Raw genomic sequence first — 23495 nt, forward strand, 5'->3', positions numbered from 1 at the left:
AAAAGCAAAGCAACAAATGATAACTTCTGTGAGGATAGGAGAGTAGAAGAGGAAGTAAAAGGAGACAAGACTGAAAGAAATTTATTTACTGAAGGAAGACAATTAGAAATCTGAGAATATCATACGTGCTAATCTTGATAATGAGAGCAGTCTAGATAGAAGGGATAAACGTAGAGGTGTAGTGATGCAAAGAAAAGAAAAGTGATGATAAAGCGTGGAAAACAGTCGGAATGCAAACCGAAGCTAACTTCGGAATTACATTAACTTGTGTTAAGCAGGGTTGTAGTCCCAAACTGTACAGTGCCCGAGTTCTTTATGTTTTTTAACCTTCGGGAAAGGGTGAAGGTTTAGATGCAAACAAAATAAGACAAAGACAGAAATGCCATAAAGTAAGACTGTAAGGAGAATGCAAGGCAACACCAATCAATACCTACATACTCCATTTAGCTTCTGAAGCTGAAGTAAACCAAAATGGTCATTGTAAGGGTGGTCGTTCTGCGCAATGTAATAAGCTGATCTAAATTTCGCTTTTGTTGCTTCACGGTGGGCTGCACTCGTTTATTCGCCAACATTTTCAATTGATTGCTTTTCAGACATATCAATAATTTTTTGTGCTTTATTATGAACATTGGATTTCTTGTGTTCAATGATATTTTTTCGTAGTGGCTTTAAGCTGAACTGATCTGATCTGTTCGATCAGTAGTAATTTACTGAATATGAGCGCCATTCATTAGATACTGAAATACACTCTTCTTTTAATGCACCTAATGTAGTTACTTCATGACACACTTTACAGCCTAGCTTACATTGCTTACAATCAATCCACGGATAAGCTTCTTTTTTTCTTGATCACATATTTTCTTCATTCCATACATTCGGCCATTCACTTCGCAGGCCGACTTTTTGGCTTTCACTATTTTGAACATTATGACGTTGAATATTCTTTGCAGTCTCTAAACACACACCTCCATCTCAAACAGCAGAAATAACTAAAATGATCTCTCAATTAATATCACTCAATAAAAGAATTGTATTCCAATGGATACCATCCCATTGTGGAATCCTGGGAAACGAGAATGCTGATGCTTTAGCAAAGAAGGGCAGCACTGCTACTTACAGACCTGTTACTAAATCTACGTATTACTCTGTGAAGAGATTTATTAAATCTACATACTTAGATTTCAACAAACAAAATTTGATAACTCAATCCCAAGGGAAAAAATGGAACTCTCTGCATCAAAATCCACAGTTAATTCCCGATTTACCACGAAAATCGTCTGTAGCTGCATTTAGATTGGCAACAGGCCATGATTGTTTGGCCAAACACCTACATAGAATTGGAATATATCAGTCCCCTAACTGCCCATTGTGCAACTCAAACCAAGAAATGGATTCAGAACACCTCAAAATCTGTGCTTCAGTGGCTAGTCATGATAATATCTTTGAAAAATATTGGAGTGCAAGAGGTCAAATGACTTTATTGTCAAACTCCTGGCATTAGAAAACAACAACAACAACAACATATTCTTCGCAGTCATACTGTAACTGTATCTTCTATAACAGTATCTCTGGTTGAATTACTAGGTTCATCAAATAGAAGCGATGGACTTGATATATCAAGAATATCAGTAGAGGAAGCTTTTGTAACTCCACTAGTAACAGCAAAGGCACGAGAAAAGAAAGAAGTTAATGTTTTTTGTCTATGTTTATTTTGTTCCATATTTACTGAAGGGCAATAGATAAAAATAGAAGTTTCAAGCAGTCTTTTAGTCACGTTATAGGCAGTAAATTAACTGTTTAAAATTCACTTCGTAAAATAACTGGGAAACAAACACAACACATTTCGGTAAGTAACACCAGAGACAATCTCTTGTATCGTACAAAGACGCGAAAACTAACGAAATACGATACGAAACGAAAGTGTGTTAGGAATGTAATAATTTCGCGCAGGCGCACTAAAGTTTAGTTGGTGGTTGTCCTGTCACTGATTCTTCCCCAATTTCTAACCACACACCCTGTCTACGCTCCTAGTGGTCTCGCGACCCTCTAGGCCTACCCTCTAGGCCTACTTCCGAACTTGTTCCGATTTTCTAAAGGAAGAACAGAAAATATAATCACTAAATATTCTGAGATTAACTAAGATATTGTTAGCTAGGAAAGTATTGTGATGTCAAAACAGATTTTAAAATTCCAAATCAGTGCCGGAGCTCCGCTCCACCTTCGAACACAGTGCCAGAGCATTACTCCAGTGGCGGCTCGTGGGTATTGAATTAAGGGGGGCTGTATACAAAAATAAAACCAAGCAACTTACTTTATTTAAAGATTAGTTCCATGCGCCTTATCTTGTAAATTGTGTTTAAATTAGACAGGGTCATGTTAGTAGATTTACTGGCATTTAAAATAATCCTGCAGGGCAAAATTCCGGCATACCGGCGACGCTGATATAACCCCTGCAGTTGCGAGTGTCATTAAATAAACCATAATTTAATTTTTTATATGCAGATTTGAACCTTAGATATATCTAACTGGCGATGTTGTAGTTCGTTGTATAATATATATATATATATATATATATATATATATATATATATGATACATCAATAAATGAAAAAAATAACTGAGGCAGAAATTGAATTCAGGATATTCAAGAGTACGCACCAGGGCGCTTGCCTCATTTATTGTGATGTTAGATGTTTCAGATTCCATTATGGTTTGAAAACATTCTAGCAATGGCTCCTTCTTCTCATGAACAACATTTACTGTTCTTATTTTAAATCCATCTTGTTGCCCCAGCTGATGGAATTGTCTTTGAAACACTTTAATCTAATACAGACTGTGTGGAGATCGAGAGAATAAAGCAGGGATAGTGGATAAATTAGCAAAAAATATGCGAGCCTTTGTATTTTGTTTAGCGGTTCCTTCCATTATGAGATTCAACTGATGGGCACTTAATTTCACATTTCTCCTGAATTGTTAAGATACTGAACTGAATAGACTGTAAATATTGTACAGAATTAAACATTGTTGCACTTGTTATACTCACAACATTAAAGAAAATGTATTTAAAACTGCGCGCTACTGACAAACTGCTGCAAATTTTGCAGCGCCTGGAAGCTCTGGATTCTCGGCGAGGGGCAGCAGGGAGGAGGGGTAAAACTAACGCGCAAAGCATCCGTGACGAGACTGGCAGCTCCAGAGGAGGAAGTGGCTTCATCCTATAGTCCTTGTCTCTGGTTTCGCTCTGGCAGCACCAGGGGAGGAAGTGACTTCACTAACGATTCCGTACATGTCATTGAGAGCGAATTAAAAAAAAAAAAACAAATCGACGCGCTAAATAGAGACAGTATAATAAATGTTTTTCACTACATAAAACGAGACAAGATCCACAAATGTCTGGGGGTGCTGCAGCTCCGCAGCCCCTCTTCAAAAGCCGCCCCTGCATTGTTCCATTCTGCTCCACCTCCACTACATCCCTGGTGTTAAGGTCAAAAAAGTAGAACGTTACGAATTTTTGGTTAAGAGTTCGTTTGATGGAGATACAGATTATTCAAATGCTGATTCTGATTTCGACTGTTCTTTGCAAACTACTTCATATTCTGTATCATCTGATTCATCAAGTGAGTCAAATTATGTTCACACTACACCTAGAGGAGATGAACAGGATTCTGAATGTAACAATGGAAGGGGTCAGTAGTGAAAAATGAAAAACGTGGAGTGTCGTTTCAAATCGTATTAAATACATCCTCGGTCGAAATTTAGTTTGAAGCGATTTCGCATAGCTGAGACGGTATTCTTTAAGACCCTGGTCTCATATTGGAGCAATTCGTATTCTTTCCAGCCTTTTTTCTATGATGAAAATTATGTGTTGGATCAAATCGTATTATGTACAATTCCCATGATGTGTCGGATCAAATCGTATTATGTACAACTTCCATTAGTTAAAATCTTAAATGGACAGCGTTGGCCAGCGTGCTGTACCTTCCCACCATTATTGAGTTTCCCGCTGTTTTACAACATTGTGATTATCAAGGTATGTACAATAGCAAAATCTATTAAGAGCAGTAAGGGAATCAGAGGGAGAGAAGAGGTGGTGCCCGAAAGAGAGCACCATATGTAGCTAAGAAGAGGGAAGTAGTGTAATTTATCTCTAAATTAAGAGCAAGTGGTCCACACCTGTGGAGTAACGGTGAGCACATCTGACCGTGAAACCAGGTGGCCCGGGCTTGATTCCCATTCGGGGCAAGTTACCTAGTTCAGGTTTTTTCGAGGTTTTCCCTCAACCCTATATGAGCAAATGCTGGATAACTATTGGTGCTGGACCCCGGACTCATTTCACCGGCATAATCACCTTTACTTCATTCAGACGCTAAATAACCTCAGATGTTGACAGAGCGTCGTAAAATAACCTACTATAAGAAAGAGCAAGGGAATCACATTACAATAGAAGTAAAAGTCAGAGACTTCATTTGGCTTCCGACTTAAATACAGTGTGAGCATAAATGATTGCCCTAGTTACGAAAATTATTTGTGGACTAACGATTTAACATAGAAAATATATTATACAAGTAGATAGAGAAACTCTCCAAGTTTTTTTTAACATACCTTATAGGTGCTCGATGTGGTGCTCCCCTTGTAACCCTGCAGCCTCAAGCCGGTAGTCCAATTCACGATGAAGTGTATCCATGTCGATTGCAGCGATGGCGTTCATGATGTGGCGCGTAGTTCTGGCAGATTTTCCGAGTCCACACCTGTGGAGTAACGGTCAGCACGTCTGGCTGCGAAACCAGGTGGCCCGGGTTCGAATCCCGGTCGGGGCAAGTTACCTGTTTGAGGTTTTTTCCGGGGTTTTCCCTCAACCCAATACGAGCAAATGCTGGGTAACTTTCGGTGCTGGACCCTGGACTCATTTCACCGGCATTATCACCTTCATATCATTCAGACGCTAAATAACCTAGATGTTGATACAGCGTCGTAAAATAACCCAATAAAATAAAAAAAAAGATTTTCCGATAATGGAAGTGCAAAAACAGAGTCTTTAACATACCCCCACAGGCAGAAGTCATAGTGTTAAGTCAGGGGAACGTGGAGGCCAGGACAAGATCTGCATGTCGACTCTCCCTGCGCGACCAATCCATCTGTTTGGCAATCGGTCGTTTAGAAATGTCGGACTTTGTTATGGAAATGAGGTGGAGCGCCATCTTGTTGATACATGAAATGAGCACTATCACTCTCCAGCTGTGGCATCAGCCACTGTTCTAACATATCCAGGTAAGAATGTCCTGACACGGTGGGTTCGAGAAAAAAGAAGGGGCCTTACACCTTGGAGTTGGAAAGTGCACAGAAGACATTAAGTTTCGGGGAATTACGAATGTGCTCCACGTAAGCCCGACCAGGAGATTTTCTTTTACAAAGGCATCTGTGGTCACTAATTGATTGTACCATCGCCTAATGGTCTTGGCGTCTCGTGGATCATTATCGTATTTCGCTCAAAAATGTCACTGCACAGTTATGACGGAGTTTGCGGAATGAAATTCCAACGCTACAAATGCACGCTCAACACCAGTCGCCATTTCTGTAAACTCTGTAAACTCAGGTCCTCTACCGGTAAGAAGTGGAATTACGCCGCGCGGATAATTTCAAATAAAACTTTGAGAGATACCTTATTTGGTAATATTAGTACCATTGTTGTATCATTCACGGTTTGTCTATAAAAAAATCCCCAAACTAGGGCAATCATTTATGCTCACCGTGTATTACGAAGCTCTTCAAAATGTACAATTAAAGTGTTAATACCCGACTTAAGAGTAAAAATATTTTTTTTTCCCCCAAATATTTCTCGGACAATTCAATAGGCTATAGGATTTTGTACACCGGCCAATGCTGAATGCAGTTATTGCGCACACATACTGTTCCCAATAAGAAACTGCGATGATACACTGAAAAAGACTAGGCTCTTAGTCGATTTAGGCGCACATAAGCTTCGTGCTAATACGTTCCATAAAATTATGAGAACAGAACCTAATGAGACACAGTCATTTTGTTTCGACTTACAGCAACTGTAACCGCTCTCGAAACTCAGCATAGATGAAGTATATTATTCAAGACAATTAGCTTTCTATACTCTCTTAAACTGATAAAGCTTTACAGAAGCCAAATTTCTTTACGTGAAATGAAGCACAGGCTGGGTGGGCGCTATTGAAGTGGCATCTTGTGTCACTACATTTATCAGTGAATTTAATTTCGACAGTTCACCAAATGTATTAGGCTGTTGCCGATGAATGTGATGGACAAAATAGCATGCATGTTGTACATGCTTTTGGTCTTTGGCCCCAAAGAAAAGCACGTCCTCAGGTTTCTGAAAATCTGTTAGTTTTTCTGGTAAGAGGCCATTCTTTTCTACCAGCTGACAGAGCCTTTGGGCTACTAGAAAAGGTTTTGCATAAGAATGAAATTCTTACTCCTGAGGAGTATAAGGCGATATATGAAACAGTGGGGACAGTAAAATATTTAGGCACAGATTGGCATGTCAGGGATTTCAAGCTCTTGGCTAATGAATTTCATAACCTCAGTGGCATAAAAGAAATGAAAAGAATAATGCTAAAGAAATGCGAGAAGAATGGGAAAGTGAATGTCACTTTCAAAATGGAACCTACATACCGATGTGACGATCCATCTAAATCATGTGTTAGTCTGATGAAACGTGGTATGCTCTTGGATCATGTCAAAGTATCTCCGAAAGTCACCACCTTGAGATCAATCAGTAATGCCAAAAAATCTGATTTGCGAAACCTACTCAATAGTACCATTCGGAGAAAATTGGAAAGAGGTTGATTCAGTGAAATTGTATGATTTTGTTATTAATACAAATCAGATTAATGAAAGTTAAAACAATGAGAATGAAGAATCTGATTGTTTGCATGAAGAATCACGTATAGGTAGAATTTAAAATGTTAATGAAATTGTGTGTGCAATCTAAAGCAATGATTAATACATTTTCCAGTGTTCGTGCCACATTTCATAAATTTGTTACAAAGTTTACTTACTTAAATATTGTAATACTGTATTTTAATACAAATCTTTACAACATATTTTTTTATAATTTTATTATAAAGCTTACAAAAATATGTAATATTATAATACAAGTGTTCACACATTTCGTAATTTTGTTATTAAAGCTTACTTAGATATTGCAGTAATTAATACAAGTGTTCACACCATATTTCATAATTTTGTTATAGAGCTTAATAAAATACTGATATATAAGGATTAAAGAATAAAGTATACAGGGTGGGAAAAAAGTCCCATTACTCCATATTATTTTGTGTCATGAGAATAATGGGGAACTCTTTAGATACTTCGGTATACACAGTTAATGTACAGTGGTTATTTTGTTTGTATGTTTGAATTATGACCAGAATTACATCAATAGTGTGCATATTTGAGATATTTCAGATATTTAAGGGGGTAACGGAACTTTGTGCTCACCCTGTAGATGCCATAATTATTTAAAATTTATATCCAATGTGAGTTAGAGATCGACCCTGGTGGCCGCACGATCCAAAGTATGTCTCCTTAGGCAGCTCCGTTCAAAGGGTTGCAGGTAAGAAACTCGCCGTTCCTTATCATTATTTTCCAGCAGAAAGCTATAAAAACTATTGATGTATCGTCCTACGTAGTATGCTGCTGTAATAACCACAGAAAAAACTGACAAATGACAGGGCACAATTCAGCGTGGTTTATAGATGCAAATCGTATTATGTGACAAAATCGCTTCAAAATGTATTAAATACACTGTGTCGGTGCAAAATGTATTAAGTGCAAACTTCAATTGACAATATCATGCATTAGATTAAACAATCAGTGTCAGTGTTTATTACATTTGGTGTCATTTCACAATGCCTAAAAAGTGACATTAAGATATTTAAAATTTTTCCATTATCTTAGCCGTAAAACATTTTTTACGTTTCCTGTAAAATTTGTTTATCTGCATTTAATACGATTTGAAACGACACTCCACAAATAATGACCTGCAAAATGAAGTAAATAATAAAAAAAGCATCCAGTCTGTAAAATCGTGGAAAACATACCTTCATCGTTTTCAAGCCAAGAGAATTTTCCAAAACGAAAGATGTGTATGGTAAATCTTGTGGGGAGAAAAATGTAGACTGCAATGTTCTAAAAAAAATTCGATGACCAGAGTAAAGTTATATTTGAAAAATACTGTGGACTTCAATCAATCCAATAGTGTGTTCGTTTGTCAAAAATCTTACAAACAAGAGTGGGCCAAATAGTAAATAAGAAAGTAATAGTAAACAAACAGAAATGTCATCTGAGCAACAAAAATGTTCATGCAGATTGAATCACATAAGTCATAATGTCAGATTTATTAATCTGACATTATGACTCTCATAGACTCTAATCATATCCCCCAAGGCATAAAAAGACTTTTACATTTCAGTGTTAAATTATAAAAATGATAAAATTGAGTAACAAATGTTTAAAAAAGTGATTTCTTTTATCATTTCTCAATTATTTTTTGCCCAAATTTGATAACTTATGTCTAAGTACTTCCATTCGAGTAAAATGAAATAATTAATAAATTTGTTTCTTATTCCTGTAACCAACATAAATAACAATGACAATAGCAAAATTAATAATAAAGATTATTATATCAATAATTTTTATAATTATTTGGCACTGTTATTACCATTATTACTATAATCATGACCAGCCATTCCAAGATAAATGAGCCTAAGTGGTAAAAATTAAATTTATGATAATAAAATTTATTTTGACAAAGAGAGCTTCTGAATATTGTAAATTGCCAGATTCCAAAAAAAAAAAAAAAAAAAAAATATTTGTATTTTTACTCTCATTTCTTAAGGTCTCAAAACAATCTTGTTCTTGAAGGCAAATTTGTATCCCTATGTTCTCATTACTGATATAGCCAAATCAGTTTCCTTAAGGTGGTATGCTTGCTACTTCATATTGATAGAACCTATTTCAATTCAATTCAATTTATTTATTTATTTGGCCATTAGACATACAGTTTTAGGCTTCGTCAGAATACATTGAAAAAAACATATAAATACATTTAAAAAAACACTAATAATAGAAACAGTAAAATTTAAGTAATACAATGAAAACATGAAATTATTTGAAACTTTTAAATTGAAAAAAACTAACTAAATTGCAATTAAACTTATTTATTAAAATACAATTTCATACACATTTGTGTTGAAAAACTCAGCAACAGAAAAATGATTGTAACTAATCTAAATAACTTTATTTATTAAAAAACAATTTCGTGTGAATTTATGTTAAGAAACTCATCTACAGAGTAGAAAGTATTAATTAAAAGCCAATTATAAAATCTAGCTTTGAAACTATTGGTTGGTAACTTATAATATTGACTGGGAAGCTTATTATATAATTTCATCCCCATGACAGAAAAATTTGTACTAGTTTTATGTAATCTACAGTATGGGATATTAATTTGTTCGCTATTTCTAATTTCATGATCATGTATATTGGCTATTAATGAGTAATTGTCTATATTTTGTCGAGTGTAAAGGACTAGGTCGTATATATATATATATATATATATATATATATATATATATATATATATATATATATATATATATAAATTTATGACAGTTAATATCTGTGATTGTTTGAAAAGAGGTCGACAATGTTCAAGATAGTTTGATTGACATAGAATTCTAATGGCTTTCTTTTGCAAAATCAAGACGCTCCCAATTTTGCTATCATTTCCCCAGAAAATTAAGGCATACCTAATTATCGACTGAAAGAACGAAAAGTAGGCACATCTTAAATTAGGCACATGGTGGACAGTGTGGTTTTATGTTTTGTTATTTCCTGCAATTATTGTGACAGTGTATAAAGATAGCCATCTTCTTGTCCCGTACGGAACTAGAAAAGATATAAAAGTTTGTTTTCCATGTTAATGAAAGAAGATAGGTTCACAATATTTCATAGAAGTTAAGTAAGTACCGCACTCATAACGTCACTAATTTTAATTAGGTTTTTAATAAGGTATTTTTAAAGGAAATAAGGTTCCGTATGGGACAGTTCCTTACAGGACAATTTCAAACAGAACTCGAGGTTGCTGTATTGTTGATTATTGGTGTTTTATGTAGAACATTTGAATTTGTTTCTTAGTCTATATGAAGAGCTCAAGAACAAACAATGGGAAAAAGTAGCAGCGATTTCCAAAATTCAGCGAAGTCACTTTTTTACAATGATTGTGAAAGCATTCTTGTTGCCACAACAGCCCGCTCAGAAATGTGTAGACACAGCATATTTAAAGAATCAACCACATTAACCACTCTAAGAAGCCTATATTACGAGATTTACTCTGACTCGTCACTTACAGCAAATGACTCAGAATCAGACGCTATAACTAGAGATATAAGTCTTCAGATGAATGTGAAAATATGTCTCCTCTAGAACAAAGCCATCGCAACCTAAAACATCCCATGGATCTGGAAGATTTAAATCCTAGAAAGTTCATTGAAGTTGAATAGACAAGTGATAAGGGACTAAAGTATAAATATCATATTATATGCAGTGGTGTCATGGTGGAGGTCATATGGGGTCATACATCATATGAGAACCTACAATTTTTTTTTTAATTAATTGTATGGGGAAAAGAAAATTTTGTCTGTACGGAGGCATACAGCATATGGGTGCCTAAGTTTTGTATGCGGAGATCTGTACATGTAAAGATCTTTGATCATCTCTTGCTGTTCCTAATGTATTTTGTTTGATGTTCATAAACAAAAATTGTCCACCTCTGCAGCACAGGAATCCAGAATTATATAAAATAATGGTCGAAAAACAAGAAGTATTGCAAATAGGGCCTACACACTCCAAGATTCATCAAGACAAGTGTGCATCTACGGTGGTGCTACAGGGTGTATTCTTTAAATCAAGATTGTTGTACAATTAAAACGTAAAGCAAAACAATTTCTTTACTTCTTCTTTAATACTAATAAAATCTTTAAATGACAGTCGGAAAGATAAAGAGAGGAGAGTAAAATATATTTCAAGGAAAAAAGAAAAAACAAAGGATGGGGTGTATGGCCAAGGAAAAAATTACCATGACAGCACTGACTAGCTATATATAATAGCAAAGTTGAAAACAAAGATATTAAAGTACTTTTTATTTAAAACCTGACGGCCAAAAATGACAAACATTTTAAGCTAGATGAGGAATCCTCTTCATTTCAAAGCATTGTCAAAGTGTCTCAGATTAGAAGAATCTAAATGATTCTGATATTGTTAGAAAAGGAGCTGACATATTGTATTATAAATTTAATTGAAGGTTCTTAAATTGAAATAAACTTGCAGTTTAATATACAGTATAATACATAATCATTGACATACAACTTCTTATGGTTAAATTCAGCAGATCAATCTAACCGTTTCTTGGCAAAATTTCCTCTAATTGCGCATTGCTATCCCATAAAATGCATGTAAAATTGATAAAAATAAATATTTGCTATATTAAAATTACATTATTACCTCCAAAAAACAAAAAACCTCTCAAAGAAGACTCCTAATTCACAAGTGTCCCGTACGGAACTATATATCTGTCCCATACGGAACCAAGTATTTTTGGTTATTTCGTAGCATTTACATGTTTTTTTAACTAGTAACTACTTTTCTAAAATGTTTCAGTGCCTACAAGTTTATGGAAAAATTTCAGTTACTTAAGGGGTCAGAGATCACAATTTTTGCCATCGAAGTGCTTGTTGACTATTGAGGTGTCTAAAAACGATCTGTGCAAATTTTCAGCTCAATTGGACAACTGCAAAGTGACCCTCATCGACCATGAAGTTTTGAAATTTTAGCCCGGAAAATATTTTCTTCTAATATTATTAGATAAAGCTATATTATTATTATTATTATTATTATTATTATTATTATTATTATTATTATTATTATTATTATTATTATTACTGTATTTGCTTTATTCACTTATTTTGTAACTAAACATGATCTTGTCTCTGAATCATTTTTCACTTATTGATTCAGAACTGTCCGTGCTGACCTGCTAACTGCTCGTGTAAAGTGACTTTCAAGACGTTTTTTTCCTAGAGTTGTAAAATGTCATCAACCTCTTCAGGTGTTCGTCACACAAGTTAAGGCAATACTTTTATATCTCTCGTGTTGGCTACATCTTCAATCAAATCATTGGAGCCAAACTACGTTCAAACCGGCAAGTTTTAAGCATTTTCTTCTACAATGTACAAGTTGTAAATCTTACAACAAAGGAATGTGTAGCATTGGTGATTCAAGAAGTTTTCATTTTTTGGCAAAAAAGCACGAATCCCTACTAGAAGAAGTGACCACTGTGTTCATAAGTTATTCAAACTCTATGATGAATTAAAGGGTTTATAGAAATATTTGAATAGAACTGCAGGCAAGGAAAAAGAAAAAAGAGATATTTTTGTGGAAATTATGGACGATCTCTATGACATAGCTCATTCAGATGCTTTGGGACAGATGAAAAATGAAGAGGATACGAATTTTTAACGATGATTTTTCTTGGCAGCATTCCAAAGAATGGGATATCGTTTCATATACTAGGAGCTGGAAGTCATGCTAGGTGAATGGCAAAAGCAATTTTTGCATTCAAGATATACTTCTTTCAAGATCAATTTCAGTTACCCCATTAAGGAGAAGAACTCTTTTAAGAAGAATATGAGTCGACCTGGTTGGTGAGTTGGTATAACGCTGGGCTTCTATGCCCAAGGTTGTGGATTCGATCCCGGGCCAGGTCGATGGCATTTAAGTGTGCTTAAATGCAACAGGCTCATGTCAAGATTTACTGGCATGTAAAACTCCTGCTGGACAAAATTCCGGCACATCCGGCAACACTGATATAACCTCTGCAGTTCCGAGTGTCGTTAAATAAAACATAACAAGAAGAATATGTATTTTTCTTGCTCGAGTGTAGGCTATGTTCGAGCCTGGTTTCTGTCAGAAGCAATTAAAGTACCTTATCATGATTTCTTATTCATGCGTGAACTGATAAATTATCAGGATATTGATCCAGAAATCAGTAAGGCTGCTGCAAATAAATTTTCCAACCATCTCTGGTACTTAGTTCCCGAAACTGTGGCTTTATCCTTTTTGATTACTATGTTCCAACAGCGGTTAAAGCAAATATGACTCAAGTTATACTGGAAGCAGATGAAGGTGAAGAAGAGAAAGAAGAAGAAAATAAACTGAAGAGCTACATTCTGCAACAAAATGATTTTTCTTCCTTTACAGATATCGAGTTATCATCTTTTGTAACTCCTAGTACTAAAATTTTCTTCACGAGATTTTCTACCAGCACCGATTTCCTCGACAAAGACCCTTCAACTTGGAAGGATGATCCTGTTTACAAAAGTGGAATTGAAAAACTTTAGAAGATAGTTGTTGTGAATGACGTTGCAGAAAGAGAAGTCAAACTCATTCAGGATTACAATATTATTCTCACAAAGGATGAAACTGAGAAACAATTTGCTTCACAGATTGTTACCAGAGACTGTAAAAAATACCAAACTGCTACTAAATCCTCCCTTAGGAAAAAGTAATGTTCAATGTTCGTTCGTTTGCATGATGTTTTGATTCTGTAGAAATTATTGTTGTCCAACTCATTGTGTGTGTAATACGGGGTTTCGTAATAAGTGTTTATTTACGAATGGCCCAATATCCTGGAGTAAAGACCTTTCATAAATAAACTTAGGCTGGTAATGGTTCGTGAACGGAAATTCGAAGTATGTAGGAAAGCATTCATGAGTCTGTTAGCTGTTGGTGAGAAGACGGTAAGGAGGTTACAAAAACTCATTTTATTGGATAAATCCCCAGAGGACAACAGAGGCAAACAACAGAACCAGAAGATTATTCCAATCACAACAGTGATGCAAGTAAAAGCTCACATTGCAAGTTTTCCCTTCAAAACAAGTCATTACTCTTCCAAGGAAGTACACTGCCTTGATGCAAAGTTAGACATTAAAAAATGCATACCCTTTTTAAGGAGAAATATCCAGATTGTTCTGTAAAATATGACTTTTACTATAACATTTTTAAAGAGCATTTTGACTACAGGTTTGGTAAACCGCAGATAGATACATGTTGTGAATTCTAGGAGCTTTAGGTCCGTGTTAAAAGTCCTACTCTTAATGAAACTGTTAAGAGTGTGGCAGAAGCTGAACTAATCATTCACAAAAGGAGGAGCAATAAATTTTATGCATCACTGAAGCAAATGAAGGAATATTGCAAAGATAAAGACTACGTTCTATGTTTAACCATTGATTTTATGCAGAATATATCTCTGGCTCATATTCCAATCCAGCAGGTGTTTTACTTAGGACCACTGACACTGCATGTATTTTCTATTCACAATGTTAACTCTGGTGAGGTGTATATCATGAAGGCATTGCAAGGAAAGGGAGTAGTGAAATGTGCTTTTTCTAGCTCACATATGTGAGGAAAGAGGTGTCAAGCAACATCAATGAGCTGTATATTTACAGTGATAATGCAGCAGGACAAAACAAAAATGATGCCATGTTTTGTGGATATGGGTCACTTTTCAATAGTTGTGTACAGACTATCAATACGTGGGCATTCATACCAGCCAAATGACAGGGATTTTGGTACGGTGAAGCGCAGCCTAAACAAAGTGGATAGACATTATACAGTCAGAGATGTGACAGAAATTATTGCAAATGCAAGTCACAAATTTCGTGTTAGGTTTGTTAGAACTGAAGACATCTTGGATTTTCAAAGCTGTTGCTCCACTATGTATAATTGATCTCCCGTATCGGAAGAAAGTCAAGTTCACAGATTGAAGAATTCTAAGAAAGGGAATAGAGAAGTCTTTGCAATAGCAACATACCACGAGTTCATCTGGACAAAAGGAAGAAAGGGATAAGTAGAGGCATTACCTTACATCGGAGGACAAAAAACCAAGCACTTTCTATATGCATTTGGAGCAGAAATAGTTTTGCCAAACCAAAAGGCTTACACTAATTGTCAACCAAATTACAAAGGACAAGGTTTGTGATATGAAATCGCTTTTGTCATACATTCCCGGAGAATTGTTTCGCATTCTCACATCTTCATACCCAAGAAAGCAAAGTAAAAGGCAAGGGAAAGAACACAGAAGGGAAAGGGGGAAAAAGCAAAGGAAACACAGGCCTACATCTCGTGTTTACTCTTATTTTTGTAATAAATGTTTCATTGAAGAATGGAGGAAATGTGTTTATTTAAGAAAGGCCCTTTGTCCAGCCTTTTCAAAAAGCTGTATGCTTAACAATTTTGATGATAGGAAACTGAAAATTTTCTTAACATGTTCCCTTTACCTTGTAGTATAACATATCATGTTTTGAGATTTCAAAAATATTTAGTATTTTCAATAAACAGTTTTCTTTATTTTCCCATAAAAACATGTTTTTGGACAACTGGCCTTTCATAAATAACTGATTCAAAATATGTATATAAACACAGTCTTAATGAAGTCATGGTTTCTTTTTCTTAGTTTCATAATAACCTATGCTCTGCTCAGCTGCAATTTTGATATTATCTTGGATATTCTCCCATATGCTAGTAACATCTAACTCTTCCTCAACTTCGTAGGAAGTTGCTTAAGCAGCAAATCTATTTGAAATTTCGACGTGATAACGTTGCTTAGTTTGCTCGTACTTTAATTTCAGAATATTGAATCTACTAATATTAGCTTGTTGCTCTACTCGCTTGGCTACTGATAGTCTTTCTCTTAATTCTCCAATTACCAAATAATGGTCAGAATTACAGTCTGCCCCCCTGAAAGTTCGAATGTCTACTATACTAGTATGTCTTCGTTTATCTATCAAGATGTATACGTCTTGATTACATAACTTTTAACACTGTATCACTTCGGAATATGTACTATATGACTTTCTTGTTTTAAATTCTATCGTACCTGGTTTACATGTTTCGACCTATTATGAGTCATCCTCAGAACTGGTCGTTGTTGGTCTTGGCGCCTCTTGTTTTGTTTCATGTGAGGTGTGTTTGTGTGGTGTAATATGGAGTCAAAGAGTGTGTGTGTTCTGAAATTGAGTTGTGTGTTGATTATTTCATTGGGGTGTGTGTTTGTGTGTCTGTATATTTCATATATTTGGTATCTGTCGGATACAGGGGGGAGAGCCATTAATCCTTCCCATTGAAGGCTTTAAGGAACCAACCTGGACAAATACCCAATGTCCCATCCTTACCTTCCCGTGGTGCAGCTGTTAGTAAGCATAATTTTACAAGCTGAACTAAAGGGAGGGGCTACTCATCAATTAGCACTGGTCAGCTTGATGAGTTAATGACTGAATTTGGTATAATTTTCCTCTATTCAATACCTAATTCCCTCTTTACCCTTTCCTATCCAGTCCTCTGACTGAACTCTTACTTTCTTTGACCCCGACGGCATTAGAGCATTCGAGGCCTATGGGTTCATTTCCCTTTCCTTCCTCCTCTTTCTACTTTGCTGTTCCTAGTGCTGACACTAGGCACTAAAATCGTCCTTCAGTGGCTTAAGGAGGGAAAGCTGGTGATCAACAAGATCTCCAAGCTAGATCCAGTGGACCCGTCGACCAACAGCAGGTGTGGTCCTCCAGACATTCTGGGGGTTGTGTGTGAATGAAGTAGCCACCAAAACGTTAAAATATGGTGTTCACTTAAATCGGCTACAACTTGCCATTCCCACTCCAATACATACAAATATACATACATACATAGCCACATTGACTTTTATATATAAGATTTCTTAGAAAATAAAGTTCAATAAACTATTCTGTTTTTAGGGAGAGGATCCTTCACACTTTAACAAAATTATTCATGTATCACTGAGCATATTTTACCAAAGACATAAATTTTATAGACAATTATATTTTCAAAGTTTTAACTCCGGAATATTTATCTTTAGGACTCATACTCATGTATGTTGTGGCTTTCATGTAACAGAGGAAATAAGTAAATCAGACACACCAAAAGAAATACAAAAACTTCTAGCACTGGAAACGATCAATACTAGATACCCTACAGAAGAATGGCTACACATTTATACTGATGGATCAACCACAGAAAACCTTACTGGAGCTGGAGTTACATGTACACATTTTTCCTTTTATCATTCTGTTGGCAGAGACACAACAAATTATGATGGTGAAATAGAGGCTATACACATTGCTCTCCGACAATTATTAAATCTTCCCTTAAATAAATATAACAAGACAGTAATTCTTTCAGATTCTAAAGCTGCAATTCAGGGAATATGTTCAAATGCTACAAAGAAGTCAACAAAAATAAGAGAATGCTACAAAATGTTAACACAACTCCAAAAAGTTAATAAGATTGTCCATCTCCAATGGATTCCAGCACACTGTGGAGTCATGGGGAATGAAACCGCAGACACACTTGCCAAGAAAGGCACAACAATAAAACAAAAATCTAAATTTAATTTCTCATATTCCTCAATAAAACTCTTGATCACTACAAAATTGTCTCATTCATACCTACAAGAAATAGAATCAAATGCTAAAGACAAAAAATGGATTACACTACTTTCCAACCCAGATATAATCCCCCAGAGACCAAGGAAAACAGCAGTTGCAGCCTTCAGACTATTGACAAATCATGACTGTCTAGCAAGTCATCTCTAAAGAATAGGTATCTCAGCTTCACCCATATGTGTCCTGTGTAACGATCCAGCAGAAATAAATGAAGACCACTTGAAGACCTGTGAAGCATTAAGATCAGAAGAAACTACAGTTCAAAAGTATTGGAAAGCACTACTGCTAACGGCTTCATTGCCAGATGCAAGGCACTAGACAACAACAACATATTTTCAAAGTTATTGTCTAAAGTGTCCCGTACGGAACCTGGAATAGCTGAAGGGGAATACAATGAGAACAAGGACAATGCAACGAGAACAAGGAGAATATAAGGAGAACAATTGGAATACAAGGAAAATCATGAGAATGAAAGGAGAACAAGGTGAATATGAGCAGAACGAACAAGGAGAATAAAAGGAGGACGAGGTAAATACAAGAAGAACAAGAAGAATGCAGGTAGAAAACGGAATAAATGGAGAGCAACCTGGATACAAGGACAACATGGGGAATCCAAGGAGAACAAGGGAAATACAAGGAGAACATGGGAATTTAAGAAGAGGAAGAGGAATACGAAGTTAACAAGGGGATTACGGGAAGAACAGAAGAAAAATTAGGAGAATACGAGGATATGCGGAGAACAGAGGGGACATGAGAACACGTGAGATACAAGGAGAGTAGTGGGGATGCAAAGGAGAATAAGGGGAATACAAAAAGAACAAGGGAATACGGGGAGAATACGGGGGATATGCGAAGAACAGGGGGGACACGAGAATACGTGAGGTAGAAGGGGAATAGGGGGAATGCAAGGAGAATACAGAAAGAAAAACGTACAGTATAATGTCGCGAGAAGTCATTGTTTAACATAAAGAATAATGTTATGAGCAGTGGCGTCTGATTGAGGCAAGTGAGGCCAAGCCTCAGTCACTTGACTTAACTGAAATCAAATTTTGTGTTTTTGTATAATATATCAGTTATTTGAATGAAGCATATATCGCATTAGAAGTATTTGAATACTTTGTGATGTATATAGACCTGTCTTGCAGTAAAATTTGTTCCTGAAGCCAGGATCGTTCATGCTGGGTCTGGCTTCTGGCTGGCTTCGTATGTTTTCTCGGGTTTTCAGGTTGCACTTGAAACGTTGTAGCTGAGGCACAATTCGTCTGGGATCGTGACCTGGTCAGCTTTCACTCCTCCCATCCATGGACCAGTCTCAAGGTTGGAATAGGGTGGGTATAGCAGTGGTGACTTGTCTTCCTAAATAGACAATAAAAAACATAAAAATTCCCACTGTTTAACAGGCAAGTACTATTGTACTCCGAGCAGCCAAGATGGCAGACAGAAACTTGCTAATAAGTGAACATAAAGTGATATTACGTGTGTGTATAAGCAGTGCATGTTAAACAGTGATGTTTATGGACGTTGTAAAAATAGTGTTGTTGAATGTATGTCACAGTTTATGACTTAAGCGAAGGTGTTGTATTATTGTACTTCGTAATACAGTAGAGAATGTGTTTCGGGAAAATATAAAGAGAAACAGATGCGAGAAATAATGATGATGTAGTTAATTCATTGTTAGAGTGACCTTTTTCGAGAAGAAATGATATTGAAAGAAAGGAAGTTTTAAATAAAGATGTAGCCTACGGAGATATCTACGCCATACAAGGTAATGCAATTCTGAAGTTAGCTTCGGTTTGCACTCCGACTATTTTCCACGGCTTATCATCACCTTTTCTTTCCATCACAACATACACACATGCACGCACATGCACACACACACACAGACACACACACACACACGCACACACACACACACACACACACACACACACACACACACACACACACACACACAGAAGTATGAATTTAAAAGAAAACTTACAAATTAAACCAAACCCTTTAACTCTATTAAATATAGAATATAATCTAAATTTAACAGAAGAAATACTGAAATCAGAAGTAACCACTGAAATACTGAAACAATTGTCTTTAGAGACAATTAATATTAGGTACCCTCCACAAAACTGGCTTCATTTATACACCGACGGATCCTTGATCTCCTGAGAACAAGGTGCCGGTGCAGGTGTTACGTGCTGTCTCTTCTCACTTTATAGCTCTCTTGGATGTGGAACAACAAGTTTTGATGGTGAAATCATTGAAATAAGTGAATGTCTCAGGAATCTTCTATGCCACATCAATAAATTTAAGAATGCAGTTATATTGTCAGACTCCAAAGCAGTTATTCTATCAATCATCTCTAGACACACACCTTCGTCTCAAACAGCAGAAATAACTAAAATGATCTCTCAATTAATATCACTCAATAAAAGAATTGTATTCCAGTGGATACCATCCCATTGTGGAATCCTGGGAAACGAGAATGCGGATGCTTTAGCAAAGAAGGGCAGCATTGCTACTTACAGACCTGTTACTAAATCTATGTATTACTCTGTGAAGAGATTTATTAAATCTACATACTTAGACTTCAACAAACAAAATTTGATAACACAATCCCAAGGGAAAAAATGGAACTCTATGCATCAAAATCCACAGTTAATTCCCGATTTACCACGAAAATCGCCTGTAGCTACATTTAGATTGGCAACAGGCCATGATTGTTTGGCCAAACACCTGCATAGAATTGGAACATATCAGTCCCCTAACTGCCCATTGTGCAACTCAAACCAAGAAATGGATTCAGAACACCTCAAAATCTGTGCTTCAGTGGCTGGCCATGATAATATCTTTGAAAAATATTGGAGTGCAAGAGGTCAAATGACTTTATTGTCAAACGCCTGGCATTAGAAAACAACAACAACATACCGGTACATACATACATACATACATACACCTCTGGAAGTGATTCACTGGCCACACCCAGCTGAAGAACCACTCATAAGAGTGCCTATGGAGGATACAGCAAACAAAATAGATATATACACGGATGGAAGTAAAATCGGAGGAAAAGTTGGAGCTGCTGCGGTCATAATCCAAAACGACATGGTCATCCACCGATCCAAATACAAACTGCATGAAAAATGTTCTAACAATCAGGCAGAACAAATAGTAATCTTGAAGGCAGTACAACATATTGAGAATGTAGAAATAACAGAGGAAACAGAGAAAATTGCAGTAGTTAACACAGACAGCAAAGTGACACTTGACACTTCACAGAACAAAAATAAATATAATCCAATAATTTTTTTTTTTTAAGAAAAAAGAGCTTAAGAAAATGGCAAGAGTAGTGGACTATCTCAACCAAAGGAGCAATAACGAAATCATCAATTAAAGAGAGATTGAAGATAAATTTACCTGTCGGGGCAGAATTTACTTCTATTGTGACAGGTCATGGCTTCACAAGATCGTACCTTCACAGATTCAAGATTATTCCAACTCCAACGTGCCCTTGCAGACTAAAAGAAGAACAGACAGTCAACCATATAATATTAAGATGTGCCACACTGATAAAAGAAAGAAGAATTCTACGCGATAATATAATACGCACAGGTCAAACCTGGCCTCCATCTTTTGATCAGTTCACAACAACATACCTTAAAAGTTTCAGAAAATTTATAAAATCCATAGAATTTGGCAAAAGTAACAGTAATTGATATTAGAAATAATATTAACAATGATGGTAACCTAAAATAGAAGAAGTACAATTAGGCAACACTTGTATCTATAAGAATTTCAAGATCTCAATCAAAATTGTAAATATCTTGTTCTCATGTCATAAATTATGTAACTAATTATTGTAATATTTTATGTACGGTAAAGCATGTAGTATTACTCCAATGTAATGGAGCATGCTGATATACAAAAATACATACATACATACATACATACATACATACATACATACATACATACATACATACATACATACATACATACATACAAAGACAAAGAATTGTATGCACATCAAAAATCAATTCAGTAAGGACCGCGTCTATGTACCTCCACTGCCACAAACACTGGTACAGCTGAGGGACCGCATCAATAATGTAGCACACATAGAAAATTTGTAGAGTGTGGAAATAAATGTGTTGTGTGTACGGTTCTGTTGATGTATCACTTCTGGTTGTACGGGTATTAGTTTGGAAAATATAGCAGTTTGATTCTTTTGTAGTAGCCCTTTATTTTATGAGGAAAATATTTATTTTAGGTACATATTTCCGCGGCTCGCCCAAATATGTAATTAGGTGATAAAATATGTGTACCTTACCCTATAATTAATATGTACCACCTGGATATTTCAATCGAACATTTCACAAAGGAACTAAGTCAAAATTTGCATTTTTTGTGATGAAATGATTAATACTTCCATGAAATATTGATTTGCAAAGAAAGGAACTTAGTCAAACCTTCCCCTGTATCTCTAACATCAAGTTAATATTCATAGTACTGGACTGGTACACTCATATTTAACCTATTCATGAAAATAAGTTTCTTTGCTCTCCTAGAATGTAGCAAATTTTGACTTACTTTCTTTCTAAAAAGTGATATCCTTTGTAATATTAATACATTTCTCGCTTTCACTTGACCATGAATTAACGCAACGCAAATCAGATAACGGTCCTATGCGTGGTATGAGAGGATTTCGAAGTTTCATTACTGTTAGAATTAGTTGATAAGCACAGGAACGCCATTTCGTAGTGCTTTAGCAATAACATCTTTAGCAAGACTTCTAGCTTCTGTTGCATTCAAACAATTATAAAATACGATAATTTGGTCCAGGGAGCATCCGTTTTTGGTGCAAAGATAATTCATTTGGCTTGTTTCTTAAATGAAATTACGAAATTATTCTGTTCGGTGGGATGAATATGTTTCTTTTTAAAGGCTACAATTTTTTTTATAATTAACTGGTTTTAGGACTGAACGCTGTAGCCTTATTTCTGCTTCTGCATTTAGCCTATTTCAGTAATTTGTTTTCTTGGATAAATACGCAGAGAATCCAGATATGAAACTGATTAATATTATATTTCTTTCTAGATCTTTAATAGAATTAATAATATTAATAAAATGAAATATAATAATTATTAATATTTTTGTATTTTTACGATTATATTATAAGTGTTATTATTGATTATGTTTCATGTCTTTACTGATCGTATTTTCGTGACTTTGCATACACTTTGCTGTAGGCCTGTTCTCCAAATTTAAAATAGTATTTAAATATAATTTATTATTCACCGAATTCCACACTTTCAGAAGCACTGAATTATACTATTTATTTTGTTCGTATTTATTGATAAGGAAGGATGGTCATAAAACAATGTAGGCCTAATGTATTAAATCCATAAAATCTCATTGTCCTCAGTAATTTTTAAATTTCGTCACGATTTCGGTAGTGTTTTAAATGTGCCTGTCCAATCGAGGCTTAATTATCAGTCTCCAGTATACACATATTTTATTTCTAGAATCGTCATTGACGCTACAAAACGTAAATGCTTTTATTCCCTACTTATTGTTGCAGTTTTCAAACAGGAATTGTAATATAACTTAGTAAACTTACCTCAGTGGGAAGAAGTTCATCCTGGTTTTCCCTGGGAATCGAACAGAGCTCCTTAATTCACTTACTCTTCATAAAACGGCATCTTTGCTTACTTTCATTGAAATCAAAACTCATAATGGCTGTCCAATATGTTATTTACATTGTTGAAGACGGTAAATATATATTTATCCATGACGGTATTGTTAAACGTTGAGCGATGAATGCGAATTACATAGAGAATGAAAATATGGAACTGACGTCAGTGGGTAGAAGCTGTAGACAAGAATAGTACTTAGGTTGAGAACTTTCGACCTGATTTTAAATATACTCAACCGGCCGCA

The 23495-nt window shown here is 35.5% G+C and overlaps 1 long non-coding RNA gene across 1 annotated transcript in view; it reads right to left on the minus strand.

Annotated features, from left to right (window-relative positions):
* Positions 1 to 5626, minus strand: part of LOC138698350 (uncharacterized) — a 47019-nt gene extending 41393 nt beyond the window's left edge. The window contains exon 1 of the long non-coding RNA XR_011331843.1: positions 4603 to 5626. This is a non-coding gene — a long non-coding RNA (uncharacterized lncRNA). The remainder of the gene's footprint in view (positions 1 to 4602) is intronic.
* Positions 5627 to 23495: the final 17869 nt, after the last annotated feature.

The sequence above is a fragment of the Periplaneta americana genome, chromosome 4 (genome assembly GCF_040183065.1).
Source record: "Periplaneta americana isolate PAMFEO1 chromosome 4, P.americana_PAMFEO1_priV1, whole genome shotgun sequence".
NCBI lineage: Eukaryota > Metazoa > Arthropoda > Insecta > Blattodea > Blattidae > Periplaneta > Periplaneta americana.